At 37.4% G+C, this 17207-nt stretch overlaps 1 protein-coding gene and 1 long non-coding RNA gene across 4 annotated transcripts in view; both read right to left on the bottom strand.

The window, feature by feature from the left end:
- Positions 1-17207, bottom strand: part of LOC111514274 (lutropin-choriogonadotropic hormone receptor) — a 796850-nt gene that overhangs the window by 172033 nt on the left and 607610 nt on the right. The window lies entirely within an intron of this gene.
- LOC141482919 (uncharacterized) lies at positions 14378-15186 on the bottom strand. The gene is made up of 2 exons (XR_012465806.1): positions 14744-15186; positions 14378-14650 (listed from the first exon to the last, which is right to left on the bottom strand). It is a non-coding gene; the product is annotated as an uncharacterized lncRNA (long non-coding RNA).

Below are 17207 nucleotides of genomic sequence, written 5' to 3'. Positions count from 1 at the left end.
TTTATACAGTAGTGTTATTCTGCGAAGACTGAATTGCTTGCTTGCTGTGGCAACCAGCATTCCTCTATCAATCTCTCGAAGTGAATTACGGAGATTATCTTGGTAGTATCTCAGTGTTGATTTTGATTTAATCTTTGGCATTGTGATTCTCAAGAACAAAATAAAAAGTGAAAGATCAACCATGGAATGGCATAAGTTTTTTAATCCAATAACTAGTATCTTACAGTGTCGAAACCAATAGCTGACAAAAATGTCAGCTACTGGAACAGAGAATAATTTCGACATGTCTCAACCATCAATGTGTTTCACAATGAAAAGACATTCATTTAACCTATTTAACACTACTTTTCTATTGGAAATTAACGACCCCAATATCTGACATTCATGTCAGCTAATGGATACTCAATGATTTTATGGTACCCCTTAGCTGACACCCCTCTTCTAACTCCAAAATTCATCAGTAAATGATTAGTTTTGATAGAAGCAAATAACAAACTTATCTGCAATCATCAATTTTTGTCAGCAAACGGCTAAATACTATTTTATTGTCCTTAACAATCTTATTAAGAGAAACCGCTTCACGAGCCACAAAATGGATATTACGTTAGAAAATTGAATGGCATTTGAGACAATTCATTGTGGAGAAGCAGTGGTGCCAACCGCAGCACCACTGCTTGCATCAATTTTTGTCAGCAAACGGCTAAATACTATTTTATTGTCCTTAACAATCTTATTAAGAGAAACCGCTTCACGAGCCACAAAATGGATATTACGTTAGAAAATTGAATGGCATTTGAGGCAATTCATTGTGGAGAAGCAGTGGTGCCAACCGCAGCACCACTGCTTGCATCAATTTTTGTCAGCAAACGACTAAATACTATTTTATTGTCCTTAACAATATTATTAAGAGAAACCGCTTCACGACCACAAAATGGATATTACGTTAGAAAATTGAATGGCATTTGAGACAATTCATTGTGGAGAAGCAGTGGTGCCAACCGCAGCACTAAAATAGTTCAGAATTCCTTTTGATACATCCAGCATTGCTGTTACTATTTAATATTTCTTATTTTCTGAAGTTCACTACGAAAGTGTCAGTTATGGGGGGTATGTCAGAAATAGGTTCCATTACCTCATCTATCTATCTATCAAGTCGATGCAAGGATGATAAATGAATAACATTTTGTAGATTTCTGTTTTTTTTCAATATTAGCAGACTGTATATTATGAGGTTACTGAGACTTCATGAATCAGAAATAATATCACTATATTGTACTTTCATGATGTACCTTAGTGTGTTGAGCTATATAGTTGCGCCGACAGATTTTTAGACACTGACAGAGAGGCGGTAAGTCCCTCGTTTCGTGGTACCATACACGCACGACCAATATTCTAAGGTACTCGTATCAATATAAATACATACAGTGTGATACAAAATAAATGAGTTTAAATGAGAATGGAACAATTTCTACATTCAAATATTTCATATTGGAATATATGAGTTCCAGAGATGAATATGTTATATATTTATGTAGTTTGAGGTTATGATCCCAAATCACCCGACCAAAATTGTATTTCAGAATTTCTCATTTTCAGGCTGTAATTTTTAACTTCCATGTGATACTTCCATGATACTTCTACAATAGTATCACTTTCAAATATTATAACTTCTGACTTGTTTTGTGATTTTTTATCCAGATAGGATAATATTTATACATTTTCTGGAGTAGTTGCCACCCTGATAGGTACGAGAATTTCACGTGTCTCAGATCAGGGTCGGGGGGAGAATTGAATGGTTCAAGGGTGGGAAAAAGTCCCAGAGTTGAAGCCTGTAAATCATTGGCGTCCGAGCTGATGGACCATAAAGATCAATACTTTAATACAGCTTCAATCTTTACTGAAACAGCATTCATTCTTCGTAAGTGAGAAGTTGCGAACCTACAACGCGAAAGAAGTGAGTTTTCAGGACTTTGATTTGAGACTCCCAAATACCTCCAAAATTGGGAGTTATACGGCAGTTGAAATGAAACTGTGAAGCATTTTCGTGAGAAAGAGTTTGGTCAATAGATTCAAAATATGTGGTTGCGCCAATAAAATTCCAGCCAGAATCACTGTAAAGATGATTGCAACGTCTTCGACGAGCTATTTCTGAATATATAAATCGGCAAAGATCTGCAAAAAAAGCTTCCGAAAATGATTCAGAGACCAGTTCGATGTGGACTGCTTCTATGACCATACATACGAAAATATAAATGTAGGCCTCGTGAGTTTTTGCTCCGCGCAATCGTTTGAGCGTGATATAAATGCCATATCAACGCCTGTATGGATGAAGGTTTTAGCTTGAGAAATGCGCTGAGTAGGGAGGAGACCCATATTGGGTTGAAGAAATGAAGGGTTCAGCTCAAAACATTTGATGCATTTGGAGAGGACCGAGTGAATAGTGCGCTTCGGAGGGAGAATCCAATATCTCTGCACGATAAGATGTAGGAGAATTTGCAAGCCTGGGTGCAAATATTGTGCAAGAGTATGTTCAATGAGGAGTGAGTGGAGCGATGAGAACTGGAAAGGAGAATAGGGTGTTTCTGATCCTTAGGTGAGGAGGAATTTTGCAATCTTCCGCCGACCCTGAGGATTCCGAGAGAATCAATGGATGGAGTTAATTTTCTTAAATATTTCAGAAGACATTTATTTTGTTTCAAAAGTGTAATTTTATTAGAGAAAGATTGATATCACACAAACTTCATTGAATGAGTAAGTGCTGAATCTAATTCAGAGGGGAGAAGAAGATCAGAGTGTTGTTTAGAAACATTTCGAGAATTATTAATGAAGCGAAAGGTGTACGCGAGAATTCTTCGAATTTTGAGAAAGAAGCTTAACCCATTATGACACAGCGTTACTTATTGGTAACGCAGTTAAAGGTTTCTTGTAATTGCAATAGTTGCCCTATTTATGAGATTTTTCACTAGATAGCATTGTATACTTCATCTTCGAATGTCGAGATATCAAAACGTTCAATTACATGGTGATAGTCCAGCTGTAAGGTTCACTTTTTTTGAGTTATTCTGAAGCTGAGCATGAGCAGGAACGATGAGATGGACATTCGCTTCGAGTAACCATTAGATAAAATTAATTTGTCAGTTATTTATTATCATTATCAAATATGTGGGTACAAAAAAAATATTCTGCATGTAGTATATGTTGAATTTGATGTTTGCCAAAACAGGATTAGCTATGGGGGATTCGTTTGTTGATGTTACAAATAAGTAACGCTAGGCTAGGAATAAAAGTATATATTCTTCCCGTTACTCTACAATTACACTACCAGAAATGCACAAAAACTGATACAACCCCGAGTCAAGCTAGAAATGAGTCAAGCTACATAAGCTTATGATCTAGTGTTGTTGATCATGAATGTAATCACGAGAAGGGTGAAAAAATATCTTATAAAAAACCGTTTTCATAATTCAAAAGATTACATGAACTAACTGTACATATGTATAGAGAATGTTTAAGATTTTCATGCTTCAGATGTTGTGCTGTACCGTCACAAATTTTACTGTTTCTCTGACTTGTCATAAACATGATCAAATAAATCTATCTATCTATGTATCTATCTCTGTTTCTCCGTACTGGTGAGTCCTTGGGAGCTAAAATTTTGTTTATAGGTGCTCCTTAGGTCTTAGATGCGCAATGAGAAAGGGTTTTCAAATATTCCAACTGAGGCGCCCCCCGTAGGGGTGAAAGTGGCGCATTTACATATGAAAATTACTTTTAATCACTGTTTCTTCGTACCGCTATATTTTCGAAGGCTAAAAATTTTGTACGTAGGATCGTTTCATGTTGTAAATGTGCAATAAGAAACGAGTTTCAAATATTCCAACTGGGATAAAAAGGGCATCTATATATGAATACTGAGGCGTCAGCAGCATGGAAAAAGGCATGTTCATAAAATAAAGTTACCTTTTCATCACTTTTTCTCCGTACGCTATGTTTTCAGAGGCTGAAATTTTACCGGTATATTTTCGGAGGCTGAAATTTTGTATGTAGAATCTTTTTATTTTGTAGATGTGCCATCTGAAAGAATTTCAAAATATTCTAACTGGGGCGACAGCTGAGAGGAAAAAAGGCGCGCCCATCAAACAAAATTATCTTTTCATCACTGTTTCTCCATGCCCTTAAATTTCCGGTGGGTGAATTTATATTTAGTATCAGCATTGCATCCGTGCGGATCCGAGGCAGATCGCTAGTTGAAACATATTTGAATTCGAGGATTCTGTGGAGGTGAAAATTGATTTCATTACAACAATATCATCTGACTGTCCCTCAAAGTTGAAGATCTGAAGATCTCAGTGCATGCCAATTTCTTGACAACTCATTCCTGTTGAATGTACGAGTATGAGCGGTTTCACTAGCTTTGTGATGGTACAACTACTAAGACTCGATAACAAGAGAATCAACTGAAATAGGAAATAAATTATATTTCATACCGGTTTTATTTCATCAATTTCCTACATAGTCAATATTGTGTTTATACTTGGTTTTTCCCCGTATATGTTAGTTCCGGGTTGAACGGAAATAATAATGTCTCGAGCACGAACAATTCAGTAGATTCTAGTAGTATCTATTTGATGCATTATTCTGAACCAGTTATGTACCTTATTTGACAGGTATAAGTATGAAAATAACAAAAACTTGGTAGTATAACAAAAAAGTTGAGTTGGGGAGGGTGGAATATGAACTGTCCTTGAGCCATTTTGATTTTTTCCAGACATAAAAATGTTTTATAAAATAATCTGCTTTGGCAAGTTCAAAGTACACATTTATGAACTTCGTATAATAGAATAATTGTGAAACTTGATGATTGGTATTGACATCAACATGAGTTGTAACAAGTTCATTTCATATGTATTGGAAAACATCCAAGTTTTGAGGAGAATTTTTCCTTTGTCTTCTCCATATATCATATAGTCTCTTTGGCAAAAATGGTGCACATCTGCATTTCCATTTTTTTTTCAGCACTGGAACACTGTGCCCATTTCTAGCACAAAACATGGGACACCTATCCCTCAGTAGACTGAAAATGAAACGTGTCACATCTTCGTCTCCAGTAAAATTATCATCACTATCATGATGAGTTTTTGTTGTCTTATTTGTCTGTTTTGCCAATTGTTGTTTGTTTTTAATTTTGAATGCTTGGAGCCAAGAGGCGACCCGACTTTATTTGAAATTTCCTGTTTCTGTAGGCCGACCTTGTCATTAACACTTCCTATCACTTTTTCTTCACTTTCCATTAGTTCTTTTCTCCAAGAAGAACTGGTGATCATCACTGTATCTGTATTTCTGAGAAGTTTTGCATATATTTTTCTTACCTAATGTGACAGAAGAATAATATGTTTGCCAAAATGCCAAATGAGCTGGTTTTATTGATTTTGTTGCCAGACGAGAAATTTTGGCTATCGTTCTTAGGTCCACTGACATTCCGATATGAACATCCTGAAACAGAAGGCGGACTACTATCCTTGTCGTTTTCATAGATCTTCAAACTATCCAGCTTGGATGAAACTTACGCCAAGGATTCCAAGCCATTAAAACATTAATCTGTTTTTGAACATTGATCTATTAAAAATCTGTTTTTTACGTTAACAAACTGTGGCCCCCTACGAACGACAACTTTCAAAAGTCGAAATTTGTGCGAACTAAGGACTAACAAAATATTACCTTTTGAGCTGTGATTTCTAACACAGGTTGGACGATGGAAAGTGAAAATCAATCGTCCGGTCTTGCGGTTTTAACCACCGCTTCACACAGCTATTGAATGAGTATAGCAAACTACCCATATCAACCCACCAAGCTACTGTCCCATAATGTTTGCAATCTCAATTGTAGATAATGGAGTGTCAATCGTGATATACGCTCCAAAAACAGAATTGTAAAAAATATTTGGGTGGCTTTCAGTATTCTTGAAAGCAATAATCATTGTTTGCATAGTCGCAGCTATAATGAAAGCGTTTCCTAAGTGGAATGAACTTAACTATAGCCAGTTTGTTGACTCCTGCTTCATAAATGAATTATTTGAAGTTTGGAGCATATGTGTACAATGCAGGAGGGATCAGAGAGTATCAAAATGCCATTTGCGTTTGCTTCATCAGTTATATCAAGGTCAAGCTTTGCTTATGAGTATAAATAATGACAGTTCAACAGTAGGAGAACTTGATTTTTACAGTATCGTTAAAAAATGTTGAAAATCTGACAAACTGATTCACAGGAATATGTTTTCGTATCTAGCCGAACGCCATTTTGAAGCAGTTCAGATTCCATTCTTTGTCGAAGACATATAAGCATTGGTACATGAAACTTCTAGCAGCCTTCAAACAAATTCAACAGTTTTTTTCCTTTCAGCTGAAAATAAAGACTCGACTCGTTTTCACCCAAGGTTGCCAATACCTTTATCTTGTTTTCAAAAACAACACATATCCCATTTCGATCACAAATAAATTAGTTGTCATTTATTCAGGCTATTTTGCCAAATTACCATGGCGGGATAGAGCATTTAACAATATGTGCAAATAAAAAAATTGTTTTATCAAAATGGGAGTTCTGTTCTGTGAGCAACGTACCGCGCGCTCTGCCCATCTTACGGTCACTAAGATCGTCCTAGCGAGAGGACTATTCGCAATGCGGTGGATGAATTTGAGCCCACTGGTTCAGTAAACGATTGACCAACACCCGTACGTTGACAAAATGCAAGATCTGCCAAAAACGTCACCGCTATCTGTGAGAGTGTCCAGAAGAATCCGAGGCAGTCGATTTTGCATCACTCACAAAAACTCGGCCTTCCGCAGACTACAACTTGGCAAATTTCGGGTCGTAATTTTGGCCTGCACCCGTACAAAATTCAACTGAACCAGGAACTGAAGGTAAACGACCATAGACAATGACGTGTGTTTGCTGAACGGGCACTGGAGCAGTTGGCAACTGATCATAATTTTCATCGAAAAATTATCTTCAGCGATGAGACTCATTTCTTGATGAATAGGCACGTGAACGAACATAAATGTCGAATTTGGGACAATACCAATCCACATGAGATTCGAGAGCCTCCAATGCATCCCAAAAAAGTCACTGTTTGGTATGAATTTTGGACTGGCGGCGTCATCGGTCCTTATTTCTTTGAGAACGACGTTGGTCGGTCCATAACTATCAACGGCGAGCACTATAAGTCGATGATTATCAACTTCTTTTGGCCTGAATTCGATGATCTGGACACCAACGACATGTGGTTTCAATAGGACGTCGCTAGGTCCTACACCGCTCATGCCACATTGGATATTCTGCACGAGCGATTTGAGTGCATGGTCGTCTCACGTGGAGGTAATGTGAACTGGCCACCGATATCGTGCGATTTCATCCTATTAGACTTTTTCTTGTAGGGTATTCCCAATTCAGGTATCTGAATCATGCGTCAGAGTCATGGAAAATTGGACCAGATTCAACCAGAGAAGCCGTGGCAGACATTTCAAACATATTATATTCCACACATGATGGCATCAATAAGAAGCGCTTATTGAAAGACCCGTTATATACGGTTAGGGGAGAATTTGTGTTTATTGTGCAATTCACCCAATGAAGTGGAAAATTCAGTTGCTGCTGAGACTTGTCCGGTCTATAAAAAAAACATTGAGTTTTTCTTGAAAATTTCGAAGCAAAACTTTACTGCGGCCTGTTCATCCATCTAAGTTCTGCCAGGAGGAAGAAGAAACCTCACTACACATATTATGCGAAGGCAAAGCGTTAACAAAGCTGAGGAATGAGAGATGCGGGAATGAAAAACCAGAGGCTGTAATAATGATGATGATAATGATGATGTAGATAATGTAAATAATAATGTGAAGTTAGGTGTCTTCAACTCCTCAGGTAACTGCAGTTATCTGCATATGATAATTCAGACGACAGTGACCTGTGAGACGACCTGACATCGTAGTTCATCCCTACTGTAGCCCAACAACTGTTTGGTTTCAAGCTTCGAAGGGTGAATAAACGCCTTGGAGTGAGCCAATCCTGAAAGATTTTACCAGAAGTCTTAAATCTTCTTACCATCCAGGTATTCAATGTTTGGCGAAGCCTAAAGCCATGCCAATGACAGGTTCTGGTCCGATGAAAGTGCTTTCAGCACTCTCCTTTGCAAGGGAATCAGCAGCCTCATTGCCTTACAGGACATTGTGGCCAGGAATTCAGGACAGAGACAGTTTGTTAAGTCTTCCTATTGAGGAGAGTCGTTTTTGGCAATTTTCTACCAATTTAAACATTGCTCGGTAGGAGCCAAGAGCTTACAGTGCCGCTTGTTGATATCTCTGTCCTGGGTCTGCAACTGAAAACACCTGCACCAGAGCCTGAAGTGTTTTTGATCCATCTGTGAGCCAACAACTATCTGCTCTTATCATTTCTTTCTCCTGAAGAATCTGGTATTCTCTACTCGGCAAAAGTATTGCATAAGGCAGTTCGTAGTCGACAGTTGGAGTTCATTCCCAGGTCATTGCCATAATACTGTTACTTTCAATGTCAACCAGCAGTCTAGTGTACTCTGCATCAGATTGATTTGTGTAATTGGCGATGTGCACAAGTTCATATGCAGTCCATCTAGCCTCTCTTTCCAGGAAAACGTGAAGAGAAGACCCTAGGAGTGCTTCATCACCCACTACGGCACTTTTACGGTATTGACGAGACACCGATCTTGTCCTACGCTTCGAGGAATATTGCACTCGTTGTGTAAAATAAGGAGTTTTTAGCTCGTGGATAGGAAAAAATCGTCCGAAAGGAAACAAAAAACTGAATGAAATTTCGATTTTTTTTCGAACTTCGCAGACTCTATCCAGACTGTCAGGATGGTTTTTCTGATTATTGTAGTCCTTGGTGGAATGATGTCCTCACTACTACCAAATCGGAAAATCATACCGGCTTGCTGCACTAAGACAGAAATCTTAGCCAAACAAATGCAGTAGGCTGTTATTATTGGCTCACTGCACTTACTCAGGTCACATAATTCTCGGACCCAATGACCACGTACTCCAAAGTGTGGGGAATGTTCGTTGGTTGATAATGCTGGTGCGGGGACAAGGGCCTGACCAGCGCAAATTTGGGTTGAAAAAATCAATGTGATGATAATGAAGTGCATTTGTATAAGTGAATAAATATCACAAACAAGAGGAGACAAAAACATAAACAGTTCAAACTGCTTGTACCTGATATGATATGGTGACACATCCGAGTAAGAATACACAAACAGGTTGAATTTCACACTTTGGGTAAGTGACATTATCACGAATCAGATTGGTCTATTTTCTTTTTATTTGTTTCATTGCACTTTTTTTATGTCAAAGTGACATGTCAAGTTTTTTGCACTCCGTTCTCTGTATCTGTAGAGTAGGGAGGGTGAGTGTAAGCCCACGCACTTAGGCCACATGTGACCCATTGTACATCCTCCCGAGGAGTTGTCCTCCTAGGTCATCGTCCATCCTGTCCTTTCCAGGAAGGTGGACAGGTCGCTGGGAGACATCTCCTTTATATCGGCAGGTGTAGGCCAAGACTCGCCGAACACACACTCTCTTATTGACGATAACTCCGGGCACTCGCACAGGACATGCCTGACAGTCTCATCTTCCTGTTCACACATCCTGCATAGAGGTGTGTCCACTAGCCCCATATTATGTAGGCGTTTCCTTAGCTGACATTGGCCAGTCAGAAATCCTACTGTGAGGCGTAGTGCCACTCCGTTATGAACCAATTATTCTCTGATTCGTGAGTCCCTGTTTCTCCATTTTTCTATTGATAGTCGAAAATGCAAATCCCCATCACCAAACAGCACACATCTTTCGTGAGAGATTCACTAATGCTGTCAAAACCATCGAAGAAATGTGTTGAACACTGGAAAGAAGACGGAGGAGTAATGAAAATGCAATGTACTACACCTGAAACAACAAGGCCTGCTGTGGAGAAAAATTTTCAGGATAGAATTCTCAGAGACGAAAAGTATACTTTATCTAGCAGTCATGATGCGCAGATCACAGAGGAACTATCTTCTACAACTGAACACGATGCAAGTATAAAATATTCGTTTTGTCAATATTGCAATAAGAAATTCAAAACTACAAAAGGTTTGAGAATCCACTCCTCAAAAATTCATAAATCTGAGTCAACAACGTTTTCCTCTTCCATCCAAACCTGTACAATGAGTCCGAATGTTGAATCCAAATCTGGTGCAAGTTCTACCAAAGCTATCAATGATAGACTTTCTCTATACAAACTCCATTCTCACATATTGAAGAGAATTCCCAAAGGAGCAAAAATGTGTGCTGCAGAAGCATTGAGCAAAGCTATTGATGAATGCATTCAGAGCAATTCGTTAGATCACTGGGGATATTTGCTTTGATTTACATACAGATTTGTATTCCACAACATAAAGAAAATCATAAAAAGTCTCTCACTTCACTCAACAAGAACATTTCCAATACCTGTCCAGATATTTCCATTCACAAATTCGAGAGTCGATCTAAAAAGGAAACAAATTTCTCAAAATCTGTAATAAATAAAGTTTCGGATGGCGATCTCACTTCGGCAATCCGTATTTTGAATTCAACGGACAGTTTTGCAGATTTTGATGATATTACGTTAACTGAACTTCAAGCTAAACATCCCGCTGCCGTCTGTCAACAACCTACACCTGACACGAACTATACTCCAGTCCAAGTTGATGAAAAACAAGTATTGAAAGCAATCAGATCATTTCGCACTGGTTCAGCAGGAGGAATAGACTCCCTCAGACCTTTCCATTTACAAGACTTGACATCAAAAAGTTCTGGTTGTAAAGGTGAAAAGCTTCTGTCTTCTTTGATTTCCTTATGTATCTTTTTGCTGAGCGGTCGACTGAATCCCGATATTTGTCCTATTTTGTTTGCTGCCTCTTTGATAGCATTGAAAAAAGATGGTGGCATTCGCCCCATTGCTATTGGTACCATATTTCGTCGCCTTGTAGCGAAATTATCTTGTATTGATGTTTCTGGTTTTTTAGGAAATTTATTTCGTCGTGTTCAATTTGGTTTTGGAACTCCAGGGGGATGCGAAGCAGTTGCATATGGTGCACGTCTCTTTTTAAATGAGCATCCCAATCAATCTTCTTAAAATTTTGTTAAACTAGATTATAAAAACGCCTTCAACATGATTCACAGAAACATCACTTTACGAAAAACCCACGAAAATATTCCCCACCTTTTTTCTTTTATCAACCAATGTTATCGATATTCAACATTTTTGAACTTTGGAAAAAATACTATCTTATCTAAGAGAGGGGTTCAACAAGGCGATCCTCTAGGTCCTGCTCTTTTCTGTCTCACTTTGAATGAACTGACAAAGTCTATCGACACCGATTTCAATTGTTCGTACCTAGACAATGGTTTAATTGGTGGTAATATAGATTCTGTTCTACAGGAATTTCAAAAAATAATTTATCTCTCTAATGATGTTGGACTTGAATTAAATTTTGACAAATGTGAAATTTTTGCCCCTTTCAGATGCTTTCAAACCCTTTCACAATGATTTCTCCACAAATTGAAATTGTTTCCAAAACACACTGGTCTTTATTGGGAGCTCCTCTCTCTGTAGAGGCTTTATCACTTTGCCTCACACAGAAAACAGAGCCTCTGATTCTAATGTAATCTCGTATCAATAGTCTTCCTTCCCATATAGCATATTTTCCATTGAAATACTGTTTGGCAATCCCCAAATTACTGTATTTGATTAGCCTCATCTCTCTCACTGCCAGCATTTTTTTCTTCTTATAACAGTCCTCGTCATTTGATCATTTGATCACTTGGAGTCAAGCTACTCTCCCAGTTAACTCTGGTGGTTTAGGTATTCGATTAGCCTCATGTCTCTCACTGCCAGCATTTCTTTCCTCTTATAACAGTTCTCGTCATTTGATCAACTCCATTCTTTCCAAATCTTTGTCTGAAATTTATGATGCGTATTACTTGAACCTGTTTCAAAATCTGTTTTAAAATATGTTTTTCCGTTAATCAGCTGTTACCCCCATACGAACGATAACTCTCAGAAGTCGAGAAACTTGTGCGGGCTAAGGACTAACGAGGTCTTACCTTTCAACGTGTGATTCCTAACACGGTTGCAGAATCATCCCAGCTTCAACCAGATAAATTCTCTCGAGAAAAATATCTGGTCGAGGCGGGAATCGAACCCACGGCCTTCCGATCGTGAGTCGGGCGCACTACCACCGCGGCCAATTCTACAATGGTGAAAATAAATGGTTATGTCGCACTCTGATAAATGTCTGAAATATCGTATGCCTTTCCTTGTATGCCACATTTGTTGAGTTTTCTCGAAAGAATTTTGTGATATACGACTCTGGAAAGGTCAATAAACATACCAAGTATCGGAATTTTTTTAACTGAAGCAATATAAATGATTGAAGTTAGTTTATAAATGGCGTCCTCGAATGACCTGCCTTCTCTGAAGCCGTACTGATATTCTTGAAATATATTAAATTTCTTCAAATTTGCCAGTCTAATTTTCAATAATTTTTCCAAAATCTTCGAAATTATCAGAAAGTAAGGAAATTGCTGTATGATTACAACATATCTTCAATTTTACACCATTTTTATGTTGTGGTTGGCTACTTCTTTCAAAGTTTCTGATCGGATGTTATTAGAGCCGGGTTTTTGGTTTTGAATTTTTTAATTTTTCAATATTTCCATGACCTCCAATTCGTTCATGAGGTAAAGGTACTTTTTGTGTGTTCTAGATTAATAGACTTTATTTTATAACTTTGTAAGTCGGGCATTTCGTTATCCAATTTTTGTTCCCAATTTTCTGTAATGTTTGACGATTTTGTTGAGCTTATTTTGGTACCCTGTTTCTGTTTCTTTCCGATTTTCGTTATTTGGGTTTTTTGATGACAACTGATGTAGTTTTTGTTTTTCATTCATAGATTTCGCTCCAACTTAGGAAGAGGAATGGAAAACTCTGAAAGAATTCCGATTTTCAATTATGGAATATTATTGAGTTCAGGTGGATGATGGCCACTATCTTGCACTGATGAGCGGCTAATGAGCTCGAAACCGGTCTGCAAGTGTGTCCGTTCCAAAATTGAAGGTCGATTCTTTCACTTGTATTGCCAATTGCATATGCAGGAAATTTTCTGTGAAGATTCCCGCACTGACGCCTGTCGGATATAATCCAACGCCTTTCGTGGTATCAGCCAGGGGAGTAGTTGTTTTCTGATAGGCGTCAGTCCATTCAACCTACTGTGTAGGTATATTCGAGAGTGGCTTGAACGTTTGAAGTTCATTTCTTTAGACTTGTTTACTGCCAGTCTTCAAGCATAGCCCACTGACTAATATGAAAATCGTTTTCAAATAAGTGAAAAGAATTAGATTTGCACCACTGAGAGCAATCATTGATTTCTGGTTAACAAAAGTCAGTCATTTTTTGAGAGAATTATAATACATTAGCTCAACTTTTATATTGTGTTCAATGAGTTCCACTCTTGAAGAAATATATTTCTGCGATATAGGTATATTACGTCAATACGATACAAACTCATTTGTAATGAAATGCCTGGATATGAATCAATTTGATATTACATTCATGAATACACTAGTGATCACCTTGAAAGTTATGCTTTTGATTCGAAATCGTCTTTCCACTTGATTGAGTTATAAGACACTTAGTGTATCAGTCAGACTTCCCAGTGTCTATTCACTTGTTGACTTGATTGAGAAATTCCTCATTCGAGTATCGTTCTCAAACGATTCACTTCATGGAAGCTTGGGTTTTGCTTTAATCGTTATCGCTGCAAATAACTTGGAAACTCAGCAGTTAATTACAATTAAACTTCATAGCATCAACTAAAAGCCAGTTCTATCAAAAAACACTTGAATCAAGGAGGGTTGTTTTATTAAAATATTACTTCAGATTCAAATTCAAATAGATTGGAAATGGTGATTTCATGTTTATATTTTTAGATTTTCTCATTCCCATACAGTTGTAATAATAAAAATAAATTGAGTTGAAATGACCCAATTTCACGTTTTGGGTGAGTATTCGAGGCACTACAAAATAATGCAATTACTCTAGTTACTTCATGTGATGTGAATTATGAATACATTTCAAACAAGCCTGTTTGAAATTTTCAAAAACCGTATGAATATGACAAGTTATTGAAAGAGAAACTCTCACAAGTTTCCCAACTTCTGAGAGTTGTCGTTCGTATGGGGGCGACAGCTGATTAACGGAAAACAGATTTTTCAAACATTTTTCAGTCAACCTGACCCTTCTGAACAATAAAACCACTAAATAATGACAAACCCACTATAACTATTTGTAAATTTCATTCATTCTAATAAGGATACATTTTATCTGATATCAGGCACTTGGAAATATTACTTCTACTTCTTGTTGATTCACTAGTTGAAGCTGATGAATATCTTGAAGGGATTCGAAAGGATTTATATAACCTAGTATTATGTCATTCCATTGAGTGTGGCCAGAAATATGATATAATATAGGAGACCTGAAGCTTGTCAATCCTTGTATAACTCGGTAAACATGATGTGTTGTTATTCATTTTCTTCGGAACCATCACCTGGAACATGAAGAATTCAACAGAAATAGTAATACCTATATTTTGTTTACATTATTCAGTTCACTAGGTTAAAATATCTTGCTATTGATCCACCTGCCTCACTGCTGTACGCAATCCTCTCAACTCTTCTTGATTAATTTATATATGCATAGGAATGATTATTAATCATTCTCATTGTAAATAAACCTCATCTGTAACTCTCACTGTCACTAGTTATGTTGTTGTCATTTACTTAGTTATTTCCAAGAACTACTCCGAGGTAGTTTTGGAACACCAAAATTGGTCCCTGAGATTCTGCTTTTATTGTCGTGTTTTAGTTGAACATATTGTGGGATACCTAGGTAATGACTTATATATTTACACTGACCATTATGCAAGTTGTTCGGTTTAACTCGGGTTTATTCTAAAGGTAAACAGAACAACATGCAGGGCATACAAAAGAAAATTCAGACAAAATGCGCAAAGGCTAATTCGCGAGGGAGAGTGTTGTTCCTGCTGTTTGTGGTTGCGTACCGTACTGGTTTTACTGCGAAAAATACCACCTGCCGATTTGTAGGATTCATGAATATTTCAATCATCCTTAATTGGAAACGTTCCTGCATATCGAAACATTTCAATTTTGGAATTGATTGTGGGTTTCATGGAGATATTTTTGTGATTCAATCCAAAATTCAGCTCTTAGAGGATTTGTAAAGTGGTTTCAAATTCGCAGTGCTGCTGGTCCGGTAGTTCTGTTCACTATAGATTATAAGGATTGGATAAAAGGTGTAACGGAATAATATACCTCTCGGCATGATTTATAATCTTTCAATAATTTTCATAGAACTCTTACCAGAATTGTAAGGGTTACGCCTCTCGCCTAGAGATGTCAGTAGGAGAATCAAAAGGTACGAGAATCTTAAGTTTTGAGAGTTATCAAAAACCACCAACGTGTACCTCGATCAGGAATGGGATTAGGAATTCTTTTGGTCCATTGAATATATAATGCTAGAAGCCTTAGGGTGTGTAAACCTAGATATTTTTATCAAAATATCAAGTTGTTACCTGGTCTATTCTATTAACGAAAAGTTCTATTGTTTTAGCTGTTATATTTAAACAAACCCAAGAAAAAACTTTGCTTTTGAACCTCTCAATTCTGGTACGAGAATATTTAGTTTTGAGAATTATAAAAAACCACCAACTCTGAAAAACGTGTGCCTCGATCAGGAATCAGATTAGGAATTCTTTTGATTCATTGTTAGAAGCCTCAGGGCGTGGAAACCTACATATTTTCATCAAAATATTGAGTTGTTACCTAGTTCTAGGTGAGTCTAGTCTGTTAAAATATTGTTTCTATTCTATTAACGAAAAGTTCTATTGTTTTAGCTCTGTTATATTCAAACAAACCCAAGGAAAAACTGCTTTTGAACCTCTCAATTCTGGTATCTCTCTGTTAAACCCACCTTCAACCTAAACCCAGCGGGACTGTGAAAAGAGCCTTCTTCTAAAGTTCTACTACAACTTGGCACCCAACGTGGGGCCAAATACCGGTTCCAGCGATAAATAATAGCACATTATTACCCGAAAACAGTCGGCAGATTTACACTGCTCAGCATCAGTCAAGTACGATAATTCGAAAAATCCAGCACCAATGGAGTTTCTAGAGCAAATTGAATATGGGTTTCATCAAGAAAATATGCCATTTGAAAGATTCCGCTTTTTGATTAATTCTCAGTTCAAAGGCACCGCAGCATTATGGAGCCAGGCAAATATGAGTACTTTTTCAAACTTTAATATGTTCAAAAAAGCATTTATCGATCAGTTTTGGTCTGAAACAAAACAGCTCGAAGTTAGATTGGCTCTACATTCAGGTCATTATCGGGAAAATGAAACTTCATTCGTTGAACATTTTATGAAATTAGTAGCTATGTCCAAATATTATGAACCACCTTATCCAGAGCATATTGCAATGAAAACAATTGCACGTCATTTTTCACCAAACATTTCGGAAGTTTTAGTAGGGAGTCAAACGTTCGAGGAAGCTATGGAAAAATGGCGTCAGGCAGACTATTATTTCAATTTTGAAAATAAAGTTTCGATATCCAACAACTCATCATCAGAGGCAACCCGAGGAAGGGTACATTTTTCGAGAGGGAATAATCAAATTTCGAGTTTCAATCAACAACCTTCGGAAACTTATCGCGAAAAAAATTGTGCAAACACTTTTTCAATAGAAGAGCAATATCCTAGGAAAGAATTTTTTCGACAATTCGGACCAAAACGCGTGTCAGTAATAGAGGTTGCAAAAAATGAAAATGATTGTTCGGGAAACGAGTCACGGCCTCTCGGTCTGTGAGTCCGGATCAGGAGGCGGGTCAGATTAAGAATAGGGTTGAATCGTGTCTAAATAATCCTAGGGATGATTTATTATTGGACTGTGATTTTGAATTTGATCAAGAAACTCTCAACTCGCGGTCACCTATAATCTCATTAAAAATGTTTCGTTACAATTTTCCTGCTTTGATCGATACCGGTAGTGAAATAAGTGCTATCAGTAATGAGGTTTGGTCACAGCTTG

Source organism: Leptinotarsa decemlineata, unplaced genomic scaffold (assembly GCF_025532065.1).
Source record: "Leptinotarsa decemlineata unplaced genomic scaffold, Ldec_3_MD MMD2_P_RNA_scaffold_14, whole genome shotgun sequence".
NCBI classification, from domain to species: Eukaryota; Metazoa; Arthropoda; class Insecta; order Coleoptera; family Chrysomelidae; genus Leptinotarsa; species Leptinotarsa decemlineata.
This window is presented reverse-complemented; position numbering and strand designations above follow the sequence as displayed.